At 44.1% G+C, this 14,706-nt stretch overlaps 2 non-coding genes across 2 annotated transcripts; one reads left to right on the top strand and one right to left on the bottom strand.

Annotated features, from left to right (window-relative positions):
- Positions 1-11,511: 11,511 nt before the first annotated feature.
- trnan-guu (transfer RNA asparagine (anticodon GUU)) lies at positions 11,512-11,586 on the top strand. Its single transcript has one exon. It is a non-coding gene; the product is annotated as a tRNA-Asn (tRNA).
- A 2,707-nt stretch (positions 11,587-14,293) lies between these two features.
- trnae-uuc (transfer RNA glutamic acid (anticodon UUC)) lies at positions 14,294-14,365 on the bottom strand. Its single transcript has one exon. It is a non-coding gene; the product is annotated as a tRNA-Glu (tRNA).
- Between the last annotated feature and the right edge of the window lie 341 nt (positions 14,366-14,706).

The following is a 14,706-nucleotide window of genomic DNA, read 5'->3' as shown; positions in this document are numbered from 1 at the left end:
AGTAACGAGAATCTTTTCAAAGTCTCAGATCAGTTAATTTCACTGATAACATTAGAGTCAATGTTCCAGTGTCTTAAAGAAGGGAAAGGTGCCTTGACTGTCTCTGGTCAGTCTGACAGTTCACCCTTCATTCTCCCCTGATTCCGGTTCCCAAAGTCTTTCTGAATATTCACAAAGCTGGAGACTGGGTTTTCTGTATTGGTTCCCAATCCATTTTCCCAGTTGCCAACTGACATTATTTTCCAAATATTTTTTGGAGAGGACAGAAAAGCGGCCTCGAGACCACAATCAGATCAACCATGATCTTGCTGAATGGCGGAACAGGTTCAAAGGGCTGAATCGCCTCCTCCTGATCGTCATTCGTCCCTTCCTGTGACACAGCCCGAATCACTCCTGACTTTAGCAAACTGCCTTCAGAATTAATTATCAGCTAAGTGAAATGAAAACCACCCAACCATTTCCGTGTTTCTTCTTTCCGTTGATCGGCAAACATTCACTAAATCTGCAGTCTGAAATGGAACAATAATTTGCCAGGTTGGTGACATCCTTGTTTTCTGGGTGTTTGTCTCCCCTTCGGTCTCTGTCACTCTCGGTGCATATGTCTGTGTGTGTTCCTCTGTCTATGTTAGTGTGGTTCAGTTCCCCGAAGTGGTGATCACATTTTCACCATCACAAACTTTATTCACATTGATTGTGCAGCTTCATATTGAAATTTTACAGAGAAAAATATCAAAATGAAAGATTCAAGAGGGGTTTGCAATGTTTGTACGGAGGTGCAGCTAAGAAGTGGAAGGTGTGAATGATGTTATTGGTGATTGAGAGGAATGCATTGTAACCTTGGGGCTTTTATCGGTCGATTACCTTCAACAATTTGAAATTCAGAACAAGCTGAGGCTTGAGGTCGTAAACAGCAGTGATCTCCATGGATGTTGGGATGTGGAATGCTTCGTTCTTCTTACATGCCTGGCTAGTTCAGTCGACGGCGTCTGAGGCTCTTAATGCCAGGTCTGTTGGGTTCGCGACCTGTGATCAGTGAAAGTCCCTTTTTAAACATTGTTGTTTTCATGGGTGATCCCCAGGTCTCCATTCCTCCGGCAGTGTCACCGCTCAAACTGAGTCTTTCTCCATCCCGCTTTGTTAATATCACAGTTGCTGGTTTATGAATGAAAACTGCTCTCGGCTTCACTGGAAGTCAAGTTTTTAATTCTGAGCAATTGGTGCTTTCACCGACGCAGCCTAGGTTTAATTCCCGTATAGGGAAAACCTTTTCTTTCCCGCTGTGTGAACTGTCACAGTGAATAGGAATTCCTTATTAAAAGAAACCAGGTCTGGCAGCGTCTGTGGAGTGAGAAAGAGAGTTAATCTTCCAGCTGGATGATCTTTCATCAGAGCTGGAAAAGCCAGAGCTGTAACAGGTGGAAAACAAGTCTAGAGGCGGAGAGATGGGACTGAAAGGACAAAAGGGAAGGACTGTGATCGGTTACAAGGCATGAGAGAGAAACTGTCTAAAGGGATGATGGTGCAAAATGTGGGTGGGAATGGGACAGATTTTTCTTCCTGCTGTTCAAACTGGGAGAAATGTCGCTCCTGATCAACAAATCACAACTGCTCTTTCAAAGCAGCACGCCGGGCCGAATGGCCTCTTTCTGTGCTGGATCTTTCTATAACTGTTTCATTTCCACTCCCAATGCTGCTGCTTTCACAGTCATTTTATCATCTTACAACCCACTCCAGCAAAATCCACCTTCTTCTCTTGTGTTCAGCTCATTTGACGTCATGGGACTGAGCAAATTCAGTGAGAAGTTTTCTTCTCGTTTGGCACGAGATTTGGAACCAGATCTGGGGGATATTTGTGTCGATGTAAACAGTGAAATCTCCCCTATTACCTCCACATTTTCCCTTGCACCACCATCTCGATAGTCAGTGCTTTGCAGCCTATCACAGCCCTTCTCTCGTTTCCTATTTTCACCTCTGTGTTTGCTCGCGGCCTGTTGCACGGGTGACATTTCCAGCTCGGATACAAAACTCCAGCTCTCACTCCACTGATTCAGGCGGAGCTGATATGCGCTTTCAGTTTTCAATCAATAAGCGATGCACATTTATTTTTAATCATTCGCATGATGTTTATAAGGGCCGAACCCTAACCACTAGACCCCCAGGCTTGCTACTTTACAGGCCGGTTTACCCATGACATCTGTGCCTTCTATTTTCATTTCAGACCTCTTTCGCCAGAGACACTTTTCTCCCACAAAATGACACGTTTATGTAGAACACATACGACTTTTTCAGCCAATGAAAACAGCGATTGCTGTTAGCTGGAGCAGCATTCATTGTCACACAGTCCCGGGTTGTCATTGGGTCCTTAAGCGACAAAAGAGGTCAGAAATTGTCAACTCTCCTGTTACCCGGCGAGTTCCAACAGACATGTTTTTTATTGAATATTCATTTCGAGTATTCTCCACTCACCCGCTGCCAGCTGAAGGATATCCTCATTTTGCTGAGTGTACACTTTGTGAAAAGACGAAGAGCAAGTGCAATCCGGCTGTGAGATTCTGCATTCAGCTAATATTCAAGAACAAGCAGGAGTGATGCAACTTTCCCTTTCACCTAAACGAACAAGTATCGAAAATGTTTCTGCTTGGTTTTGAATCGGGGACTTTCCGCATGTGAGATGAACGTGATAACCACTACACTACGGGAACTCAGCACGAAGTGAGTCCAGTACACGTGACTACAATGCAGTTCCGCAGCAGCACTTTGGGTCTTTGTTTTGAAGAAATGGAATTCGGCTGTTCTCATTAGGAATGCTGGAGACGGGCTGATCAACAATATCATCATCAAATGGTACAGCGTGTTGGAGAGTCATTAGGTCATCACATCTATCCCAGCTTCATTTTAAAGGAGAACATATCAGTCTCAATATAATTCTCCCTTTCCATAAGCCTCATTTTTCACTATTTCAAGTCACTGTCCATTTCATTTTTGAAGAAGGTGTTTCTGCAGAATCCATACACAGTTTCTCTTAATTAACAAAGTTTCCCCCGACCCAGTGACATGAAGATTTGGACTTAGGTTTCTTCCAGTCCCTGTCATTTTAACCAGGTGCCACCAACCTCATCCCTGCGGCTCCTGTGAAACTGACAAGGCGACACACAGCAGAAATTTATCACTGAAAGTAACTGACACACATCAAATTCTGCCGCTTTCATGTCGCATCTTTTAACTCCCTGTTCTCCCTCTCAGACATTTCCAGGTCTATTAAATGTCATCCACCTGGAACTTCCGCATCAGCCTTTTTCTACTGAATATGGTCGGTTTTCCATTTGGCAAGTGGGTGGCTCAATAGTTCAGCAGTTACAGCGCTGCTTTTGTAAGTCAAGAGCCCAAGTTCAATCCTCGCTGTAACCTATGAATGACCTTCAGCTGAGAATGTCAAGTAACGTGCGAGACTGCGGAACAAAATAGGAAAAGCATTCTGCTTTTAAGTTAAAATACTGCGGATGATGGAAAAATGCTGGGAAAGCTCACCATCTGACAGCGTCTGTGGAGAGGGAAACAGAGTCACAGTCTCGAGTCCGTGTGACATCTTCAGGTCTATAGAAGGAGAAATGTGATGCAATTTATACTGTTTACGAGGGGGTGGGTGGAGCAACTGGAAAGGTCAGTGAAAGGTGGGGGCTCAGTAGTGGTTGACAAAGCAGCCAGGGACACAAGACAAAGGGAGTGTTAATGGTCGTGGAAAGGGCTAAAAAAGGTGCTGATAGTGGTGTAAAGGTGTGAATACAGAACAAGGGTCAGCACTCTGTTAAAGAACAACATAGAGCAACTGACAGATGGTCCTTTAGGGGCCTCCCTCTTCACCTTCCAAGGGCCCAAACACTCCTTTCAGGTGAACCAGCTCTTCACTTACACCCCCTTCAATTTGGTCCACTGCATTTGCTGCTCCCAATGCGGTTTCCTTTACATTGGGAAGACCAAACGCAGACTGGGTGACCGCTTTGCAGAACACCTTTGGTCTGTCTTCAAGCATGACCCAGACCTTCCTATCCCTATCCATTTCAACAAATCATCCTGCTGTCATGCCCACATGTCTGTCCTTGGCCTGCTGCAATGTTCCAGTGAAGCTCAACGCAAACTGGAGGAACAGCACCTCATCTTCCGATTAGGCACTTAACAGCCTTCCAGACTTAACATTGATTTCAATAGCTTCAGAACCTGAACTTGCTCCCCTATTTTCACCCCTTTTAAAATCCCGTTATAAAAATGTATTTTTATTTTTCTTTACTTATTTTTATTCATTTATTCATTATTTCATCCCCCTTTTATCTTCTTTTCTATCCTTTGTCCCCAACCACTGCCCCTCTCCCCAACCCACCACAAAATAGAGCCATCTGTCAGTTGCTCTAAGTTGGCCTTTCACAGGGCGCTGACCCTTGTTCTTCAATTCACACATTCTGCTTTCTTGCCTCTATGTCACTATCAGCACCTTCTTCAGCCCTGACCACTACCATTAACATCCCTTTGTCTTGTGTCCATGACATCATTGTCAATATCTCCTTTGCCCCCACCTATCATTGACCTCCTACCCAGTTTCGCCTGCTCTACCCGCCCCACCTCTCCCCACCCCACCCCACCTCACCCCACTCCTCCCCACCCCACCCCACCCCACCCCACCCGGCACCCTCCCCACCCTGCCGCCTTGAACAGTGAACATTACTTCACTTTCTTTTTCTCTTTCGCTCTGGAGAAGAGCCAGGCCGACTCGAAACGTTAACTCTGTTCCCTTCTCCACCGAGGCTGTCAGAGCTGCTGAGTTTTCCCAGCATTTTCTCGTTTTATAATATATAAGAGGTGATTGGCTAATCAAATGCCAGACGGAGAAAAATGCAGCGAAGTCTGAAGTCACTCTCTTGGTCGTAAAAAATTTTTTAAAAAGTAACAAAGCAGAACATATTTCAAAAGGTGAGAAAGTTGTGCTGATGTTCACAGATACTTGGCTGTGCCTCTACAAAGAACACAGAAAGTTGCATCAGTCTCTGCAGCACAATGGTTCAGCGCGTTCGGCTGTTAACTGTAAAGTTTGCTGGTTCAGAGGCGAAGCTGTTAATATTTTTCCCCCATCAACATTCAGTGTCACACAGATCCGGGTTGTCAATGGCGGTAAGAAAATTTTCCACAAATGTTGCCAATTCTACTGTTCTTCAATGAGTTTCGATTCAGGGAATTTTCAGCGTGTAAAGCAAATGTGGTAATCCCTGGACTACAAATACAACACGCAGCTCCTTGCAGAATGACCTAGAATGTCAAACTGTGCTGTCTAATCGCACTTCAGGACCTTGTTTTGTGGAAGTACAATTCGGCTGAAAACCTTAGCCATGCGGCACAGAAATTGATCTAACATTAGAATCTTCAAATGACACAGCACATCAGCAGCTCATTCAACACCTCACACATGTGCGAATGACCTTACAGCAAATCCGTCTCCACCTTTTTCTCTTTCTTCCAAGCCATGCATTTTTCAGAATATCATTCAAAACCTGGAGAAGTACAAATGTCACATGTTTTTGAGATGATGCAACCAGTTACTATTTAACAACAAACGGGAACGATGCAACCTTTCCTCACACTTAATTCTGTTAATGCTTCTACCCCTTTTCGAGCGGGAAAACTTTCCGCGTGTGAGAGACCGTGATCCCTATTACCCTACACAAACCCTGCAATGTAAAGAGCCCAATTTAACACACAGAAGATAGAGTCGGGATTAATGGGTCTTATTCAGGTTGGAAAGACGTAACTTGTGCCACAAGGATCAGTCCTGGGGCCTTAATTATTGATGATCCGTATTAATGACATGGAGGAGGGGGCAGAGTATAATGTATCCAAATTTGCTGACGATACAAAAATAGGTGGGAGGACAGGTTGTGATGAGGACATAAGGAATCTGCAAGGTGATATAGATAGGTTGAGTGTGTGGGCAAAAACTTTGCAGATGGAGATTAATGTAGAGAAGTGTGAGGTCATATATATTGGCAGGAAGAATCAAAAGACAGACTATTATTTAAATGGAGGGAGACTCCAAAAAAGTGCAGGACGGAGGGATCTGGGTGTTCCCATGCATGAAACACAAAAAGTTAGCATGCAGGTGCAGCAAGTAATTAAGAAGGCAAATGGAATTTTGGCCTGTATTGCTCGGGGGTTGGCGTTTACAAGAGGGAATTCTCGTTACAACTGTGCAGGGTGTTGGTGAGGCTGCACCTGGAGTACTGTGTACAGTTTTGGTCCCGTATTTAAGAAAATATATACTGGCTTTGGAGGCAGTTCAAAAGAGGTTCAGTAGGCGTATTTTTGGGATGAAGAGGTTGCCTTATCAAGAACGGCAAAACAGATTAAGCTTTTATTCATTCGAGTTTAGAAGAATGAGGGGTGACCTTATTGAAATGTACAAGATTCTGAGGGGGCTTGCCAGGTTAATGTAGAGATGTTTCCACTAGTGGGGGATTCTAGAACTAGGGGACATCGTTACAGAATAAGGGGACACTCATTTAAAACTGAGATCCGAAGGAATTTCTTCTCCCAGAGGGTAGTAAATGTTTGGAATTCTCTACCCCAGAGAGTTGTGGAGGCTAGATCACTGAGCGTATTTAAAGAGGAGGTAGATAGATTTTTGAAATATCATGGAGTTGAGGGCTATGAGGAGCTGGCACAAAAGAGAAGTTGAGGCCTGGGGCAGATCAGCCATGATCTTATTGAATGGCAGGGCAGGCTTGATTGTTGACTCCTGCTCTTATTTCTTATGTTCTTTTGTTCGTTGAAACGTGTCTCTGGTGAAATGGGTGGGAAATGAAAATGAAAGGCATAGGTAACATAGGTAAGTCAAGTTGCAAGTCCTCTCGGCGCTATCCTGGTGGTCTGTTGGTCAAGATTCGGCGCTTTCACTGCTGTGGCCCGGGTTCGATTCCCGATCAGGGAATAATAACTTTTCACTACGTGCAAACTGAATCTCCTGACTAAAAGCAAGAAATGTCGATCACCGACGTGAATCAGAGTTGGAAATGTCATCCTGTCGCAACGGGTCGAGAACAAACACGGAGGTGAAGATAGAGAAGGGCTGTGAGAGGCTGCAAAACACTGACTGTAGAGATGGTGGCGCAAGGTAAAATCGTGAAAAGGCGTGGTTTCAATGTTTATATGGACACAAATATTTCCCAGACCTGGTTCCAAATCTCGTGTTAAATGAGGAGTAAACTTCTCACTAAATCTTCCACTTCTTAGCCGCACCCTCTTCCAAACATTGTAAACCCCTCCTGCATCTTCCATCCTGATATTTTTCTCTGTAACATTTTGATATGAAACTGCACAACTATTGTCAATTAAGTTTGTGATGGTAAAAACGTGTTCACCCCTCGGGCAATTGAAGCATATTGACACACACAGAGGGATACACACAGACACACACCGAGAGTGACAAAGGGCAAGGGTTTGTATCTAAGGAGAAACAAACACCCAGAAAGCAAGAATGTCACCAACCTGGCTCCGTTTTTGTTCCACAAGGACTACAAGTTTTGTGAATGTTTTCGTGAATGAACGGAAATAGAAAAACCCTCATGGATGCTTTAGTGCTTGGATGGAATTGATTGAATCTAACCGATGATTAACTCTGTAGACTCAGAGTTAAAACCAGGAATAATGAACAGCGGGAAACCCCAATGGATTTGAACTCCAACGCCTTAACCAGTCTGCCAGGGCAACTGGCCCTATGGACAGGTTAATGTTGTTGGTATATAAGATGGCTGCAGCAGAGAAGGCGGGCATTCGGCCCATCTTCTCCGTGCTGGCTATCTAGGAGAACAACTCAACTACTTCCACTGCCGTGCATTCTCACATAAGCAATTACTATTTGTATTGCCTCTTCTCTTTCTCCCTGTTAAAATGAAACCCAATACGCGCCTGCCTTCTATTTGAGCTGGCACTTTTTCGTCAGAAGTGAGCATTCAAAGTGACACACAGGTAAACCACCTATAACTTTGGCAGCGGTTTCACAAATAATAGAACCTGAATCCAGTGTCTGAGACCCTTTGGCCAAGCTACCTCTCTCAACCTGCTGTTTCCCGTCGCCTTGATGGTATTTTCACTGAAACGGTACATTAAGAACATCAAAAATGAAACAGGAATTGACCATAAGCCCCCTCGAGCCTCCGCTACCCCTTCATAAAATCATGTCAGAACCCCAACCGCAACACCAATTTCTCATCTGATCCCGATTGTCCTTCATTCCCTTAAAGTCCAAAAGTTTATTCATCTCAGCCTTCAGTATATTCATCAACCGAGGGTCCACAGACCTCCAGGCTACAGAATTCCAAAGATTTACCAACCCTTGAATGAAGAAATGTCTCCTCATCTCAGTCTTAAATTATGCGGAGAATGTGAACCCAGTTCCAGGCGCTCCAGCCAGGGGAAAACAGTCTCTCAGCATGTTCACTGTCACTCAGGAATCAATTCAGTGAACCTTGGTTGCACACAGACAGCGAGAGAATGAAGGAAACAAAGAGCACAAAAGTGAACAGAGATAGAGACACAGTCAGAGAGACTGAGAGAGTGAAAGAGAGCGAGACAGATATACAGGGACAAAGAGAGACAGATAAAGACAGAGAGTGGGGTTAACAGTGAAAGGAACAGATACACTTCACCATTCCATATGATTGTTAACTTTAGATTGACATATGGAAAGAAAGAAGAGAAATAAAGACTTACATTTAAAGAGAGCCTTTCACAAATTCAAGGGAACTGGAGGCTCATTAGAATAATGTTTGGATGGTATAAATAGGGAACTGAACCACATTGACACACACAGAGGAACACACACAGACATATACACCGAGAGTGACAGAGGGCAAGGAGTTGTCTCTAAGGAGAGACAAACACCCAGAAAGCAAGAATGACACCAACCTGGCTCCGTTTTTGTTACATTCCTAGCTGTAAATTTTGTGAATGCTTGCAGACGAATGGAAATGAGGGAACGCTGGAGATTTTGGGTGTTTTTTATTCAACGTAATCGACAATTAATTGTGCAGGTACACTGTAAATTTAAGGAATGATAAGAAGCGTAGCTGTCAGGATTCCTGCCCACCTGTGGAGATCCCAATGCATTCAAAACCTGTCACCATAATAATTCAGTCCCGAACCCAAGCCCCAGATTTTCAAGAATGTAGTTTGTATAAAATCATAGGCGGCTACATCAGATGGTCATTCAGCCTGTCGTTCAAATGCCGACTCTGTGCCAGAGCAGCTCAGCGACTGTAATCCCACACACCGCCATTTTACTACAGCAACTCATATTTATATCTTCTCTCCTCGTTCCTCCTATCAAATTTAAACACCACACGCTCCGATGGATTTAATGTGAGTTGGTATCTGTTGGTTCAAATTGGAGAGCTGCAGATCCTAAAAGGCAAATAACTTAAGCGTTTGGCAGGATTCGAACCCACGCCTCCATAGAGACTGGAGCCTTAATCCAGCGATTTAGACCGCTCGGCCACACTACCATAACACCCTTCCCTGGTATTGCCAATGAAATAGAACAGAAGCAAAGGAGCAGGAATAGGTTATTGGGAAACTCGAACGAACTCCGCCAGTTAACCAGATCATCCTGCACTTTGTAACATACAGAAATCATCTCTACTGCTAACTTCCTTCTTCAATGTTTCATTATTTCGATGTTTCAAATGATGTTTCTTTTTTCCTGTGTGACTGTGCGTGAAATGTTGGTAAAAATGTCGATAAACTGTAATGAAATTGTAAATATTGACTGAGAAAAATGAGGAGATGATTGGTCAGGATAAACATTTTTTTAATAATTCGATTTGACATCAACTGTTTTAAAAATTTTGAAAAATGTTATAAGTGTCAAAAACCAACTCTTCATGTCATTGGGTCAGGGAAACTTTGTTAATTTTCACACACTGAGCATGGACACTGCAGAAGCTCCTGCACCTCTTTCAATATTGTTATTCTTAACTCAGAGTTTTCAAAAGGGAATTGGACAAAGACTTGAAAGGGAGAAAAAAAAGGTTATGGAAAGAGGCAAAGTAATTGAGATTAACTAGAAATCTCTTTGTACAAAACTGACAGAGATATGATTGTCCGAAAGACCTCTTACTGTGTTGTGCCATTTGATGATGACATTGTTGATCAGTCCGTCTCCAGCATTCCTAATGAGAACAGCCGAATTCCATTTCTTCAAAATAAAGACCCAAAGTGCTGCTGTATGACGTCACAGTTTAACATTTGAATGAAGCCCATTGGGTCTTTGTGCTGTTTCCTGTTTCTGTGGTGCAGTGATTTCCATGCTTACCTAACACGTGAAACGGTCTGTGGTTCTAAACTGGGCAGAGCCATTATCAAAATCTGTGTGTTCACGTTGCAGCCACGTGGCCTGGTCAGTGTTTGTCCCTCAACCAACCGCACATGGTCTGCTCATTGTGACGTGCCTGGTTTTGGCTGTTTCCTGAGCGGTGATTGGTTGCTGTGTTCCCTGCATGACAACACTCCACTTTAATAAAAGCAAAACTGCGGAAACCTGGAAAGGAAAACAGAAAATGCAGGAAAAACTCAACAGGTCTGACACCATCTGTGGAGAGAGAAACCTGCTGAGTTTTCCAACATTTTATGTTTTTTTATTTCAAAAATGTACTTAATTGGCTGGAAAGTGGTTTGAGACTACCACTGGTCGGGAATAGCGCTATTAAAATGCAAGTCTGTCCTTCTTTAATTATCTTAACTCCCAGTCCTCTGGTTACTGACCCCCGTCAGTGGAGAGCACCCGTCCTCACTGTCCCCACCCCTATCATTTTGACCAGCTCCATGAAATCTCCGTTGAACCTTCTTTGCTCCATAGAGGACAATACCGGTCTCCATAAACTCTCCACAAAACTGAATTTCCTGATCTCTGGACATGATGCAAGGCGGAGGATTGAGACGAGATTTTGGAAAATATTGTCAGTTGGCAGGTGGGAAACTGGTGAAAGAACCAAAACAGGAAACCCAGTCTCCAGCTCTGTGAATCTTCAGATATTCTTTGGGAACCGGAATCAGAGGAGAATGAAGGGCGAACTGTCCCACTGACCAGAGAGAGTCAAGGCACCTTTCCCTTCTTTAAGACGCTGGAACATTGACTCTGATGTTATCAGTGAAATTAACTGACCTGTGACATTGAAAGGATTCTCGTTACTGCACATCAGGAATTCAAACCTAATTTCGGCTTCAGGACAATCAGAATAATTGGTAACAGTCAAGGTACCGAAAGACTCGAAGGGAGACGGCTCCGGTTGTAGGAGAGCTGGTTCCCGGTGACAGGGATGTGTTTGCAGTGGGTGGGATCAGACGGTTTCCATGTATCCACAATGAATGTCCCAACCTTTGTTTTGGAAGAGTAAAACTGATAGAGAACAGTTGTCATTCCGTTCGCAGCAATATGAAGCTTTAACCCGCCGACACGCTGATCACGTTTCCATCGTTCTCTGTGGCGCAATCGGTTAGCGCGTTCGGCTGTTAACTGAAAGGTTGGTGGTTCGAGGCCACCCAGAGACGAAGCTGTCACTGTTTTCTCCCCATCAGCCTTCGTTGTCACACAGTTTTTGGGTCCTTGAACTGAATGTCAAAACTCCAGAAATGTTGCCGGCTCCACTGTTATCCAGTGAGCTCCAAGGTAAGCGGCTTTTTTTCGAATATTCATTTCGAATGTAATGGGAAAACAATTATGCCTACCATGCACTGATATCCAACACACGGGAAATCTATGAAGTTATTGGATTCAAACAAATCCATCAATTCTTCCCTCTTCCTCATAACCAAAGTGAGTGAGACAGCGAAAAGCAGAAAAGCAGCAATATTCCGGCCCCGCACTCTCCAATCACCCGCTGCCAGCAGAAAGCGGCGACTGCAGCTTCAATCAGCGGGTTACTGCCCATCCCTGGGACACAAGATACTCCAACCCGGACCAAACCTCCCAATACACCGAGCACAGGCTCAGGAAAACAGAGGTAGATTTTCTCCTGGTCAGTAAACCTCAGAGCAGCATTTACAGAATTCCCGAGTGAGTGAGTCACAAATAAAAGTCACATCAACTTTCAAATCTTATCAGTGTAAAATTCCTTCATTTTATTGAAAAGCTGACTGTTGTGAATCTGAAAATGAGCACCATGGGATTAGTGTTACCGAGTGACTTGTTTTCCATTGTTTGTCCATCAGGTTTGCAATTCAATTTGTGTTGGATGTTGATGCCAATGGTTTCAAAATGAGGACACAAAGCAGGTAATTATTAAATGCAGGAGAAAATCCTGAGGGAAATCGAACACAGTATTTGGAAGGAGATGCAGCTAAGAAGTGGAAGATGTGAATGATGTTATTGATGATTGAGAGGAATGCATTGCAACTTTGGGGCATTTGTCGGCCGATTCCGTTCCACACTTTAAAATTCCAAACAAGCTGAGATATCAGGTGGAAAGCAACAAAACCATCCATGCATGTTGGGATACGAAATAGCTTCGCACATTCCCGGTTAGCTTAGTCGGTCGAGCATAAGACTTTTAATCTCAGGGTCATGGATTCGAGCCCCAAACTGGGTGCTGTTTAAAAATCTGAGTGAGTGTCGTATGGACTGGGAACGTTGACCCTCTTTCTCCCTCCAGCTGCTGAGTTTTTCCACCATTTTCTGTTTTTGTTTCAGGTTTCCATCATTTGCAGTATTTTGCTTTTATCTTTTTACTTTTACATCTTACTGCTTAAAAAAAACCCAACTAATCACTGCGGCTCCTGTGAGCTTACAAGGCAGACATTCGCCACTGAAAACAACTGACACACATCAAACTGAAAGTAATTTCATGTCACATCTCTTCCTGCTTCTGTTCCTGCCTCGCCCCCAACTCCCTCTGTCCGCCCAGCTCCCAGGTTAACTAGCTGCTTGATGCAGACACAGTCTGTTCGTGGGAATGGGCAAAGCTCGTGGGTAAAGGGACAACTTCCTGGTTCTCCCAGATACTGATTACGGGAATGTGCCCAGTGCCGCAGTCACTCTCCTCCCAGTTGTTCAACTTTGAATTGATTTTCACACTGGGTTTCAATGTGAAGAAAGCAGAGCTGTGATAAGCTTATATTTGTTCAGCAGATGTACTGTAAGAACGTGCATAACAGGCTGATGATAACAGTACTCTTTGTACGCGGTGACCTCCAGTGAAGGATTGGCACCATTAACGTGTCGCTCATTTAGTCTCGTGACAAATCTCGTGCTGGAAATGAGATGAAAACTCGCTGAATTTGCTCCGTGTTTTGGTTTCAAAAGAGCCGAATGCAAGGTAAGAAAGTACATCTCGCTCGAATGGGTTACAAAGTGGCAGAATGACCCGTGCTGTTGGGAAACATAAAATTATAGAAAGTCACAGCACAGAAAGAGGCCATTCGGCCTGGCGTGCTGCTTTCAAAGAGCAGTAGTGATTGGTTTGTGGTGAAAGAGATCTGAACTGAAAAACAATAGGCAAAAGCAGCGTAGATAAGCCTAATCGAAAAATGCTGGTGGAGCTTCCGTGGTGATCTAGTGTTCAGGATTCGGCGCTCTTACCGCCGCGGCCCAGGTTCGATTCCCGGTCAGGGAATGTCAATTTATTGTATTTGTTGAAACGAGTGTTGATCACTCATTGATCAGAAGCGTTTAAAAGATTTTGGGTTTGGAGCATCTTGCGTCCCAGGGATGGGCAGTAACCCGCTGATTGAAGCTGCAGACGCCGCTTTCTGCTGGCAGCGGGTGATTGGAGAGTGCGGGGCCGGAATATTGCTGCTTTTCTGCTTTTCCCTGTCTCACTCACTTTGGAAATGAGGAAGAGGGAAGAATTGATGGAATTGTTTGAATCCAATAACTTCATAGATTTCCAGTGTGTTGGATATCGGTACATCGTAGGCCTAATTGTTTTCCCATTACATTTGAAATGAATATTCGAAAAAAAGCCGCTTATCTGGGAGCTCAATGGATAATAGTGGAGCCGGCAACATCAGGAGTGATATTTGTGCCAATGCAAACAGTAGGCAGCCACATTCGTACTGCTCCCTCCCATATTTTGCCTCACACCAACATTTCTATGGTCAGAGCCTTGCAAACAGCCCTTCTCCTCTCATCTTCACTGCCACTCACGAGTGTGATGTTTTCCAGATCTGAGGCGAAACTTATACTTTCACTCCTCTGATTATGGTGGAGTTTTTAAAGGCTTTTAATCAATGAGCGATCAACACGTACAATAAACAGACATTCCTTGACCGGGAATCGAACCCGGGGCGCGGCGGTGAAAGCGCCGAATCCTAACCACTAGACCACCAGGGAAGCTACGCCAGCATTTTTCGATTCGGCTTATCTACGCTGCTTTTGCCTATTGTTTTTCAGTTCAGATCTCTTTCACCACAAAACTGCCTGTTTAGGTTCAAGATAAACGACTTCGTCAGCCAATGAAAACAACAGTTGCTGTGAGCTGGAACATGAAACCGACAGTGAGGTGAAATAGTCCCACAAGCTGCACATCCGTAACTTTCAATTTCCAAAACCCTCCACCCTATTCGCTGTTGGTCCAATGGAAACGCCAATCCCGAGTCACTGGACATCAGGGAAACTACCACTAAGGCTTGACATTTGGATTATGGAGGCAACTTTTGACTTTTTTTTTCATT

Source organism: Cetorhinus maximus, chromosome 23, assembly GCF_964194155.1.
Source record: "Cetorhinus maximus chromosome 23, sCetMax3.hap1.1, whole genome shotgun sequence".
In the NCBI taxonomy this organism is placed as follows: domain Eukaryota; kingdom Metazoa; phylum Chordata; class Chondrichthyes; order Lamniformes; family Cetorhinidae; genus Cetorhinus; species Cetorhinus maximus.
The sequence above is the reverse complement of the archived record's forward strand: the minus strand, read 5'-3'. Positions and strand labels throughout refer to the sequence as shown.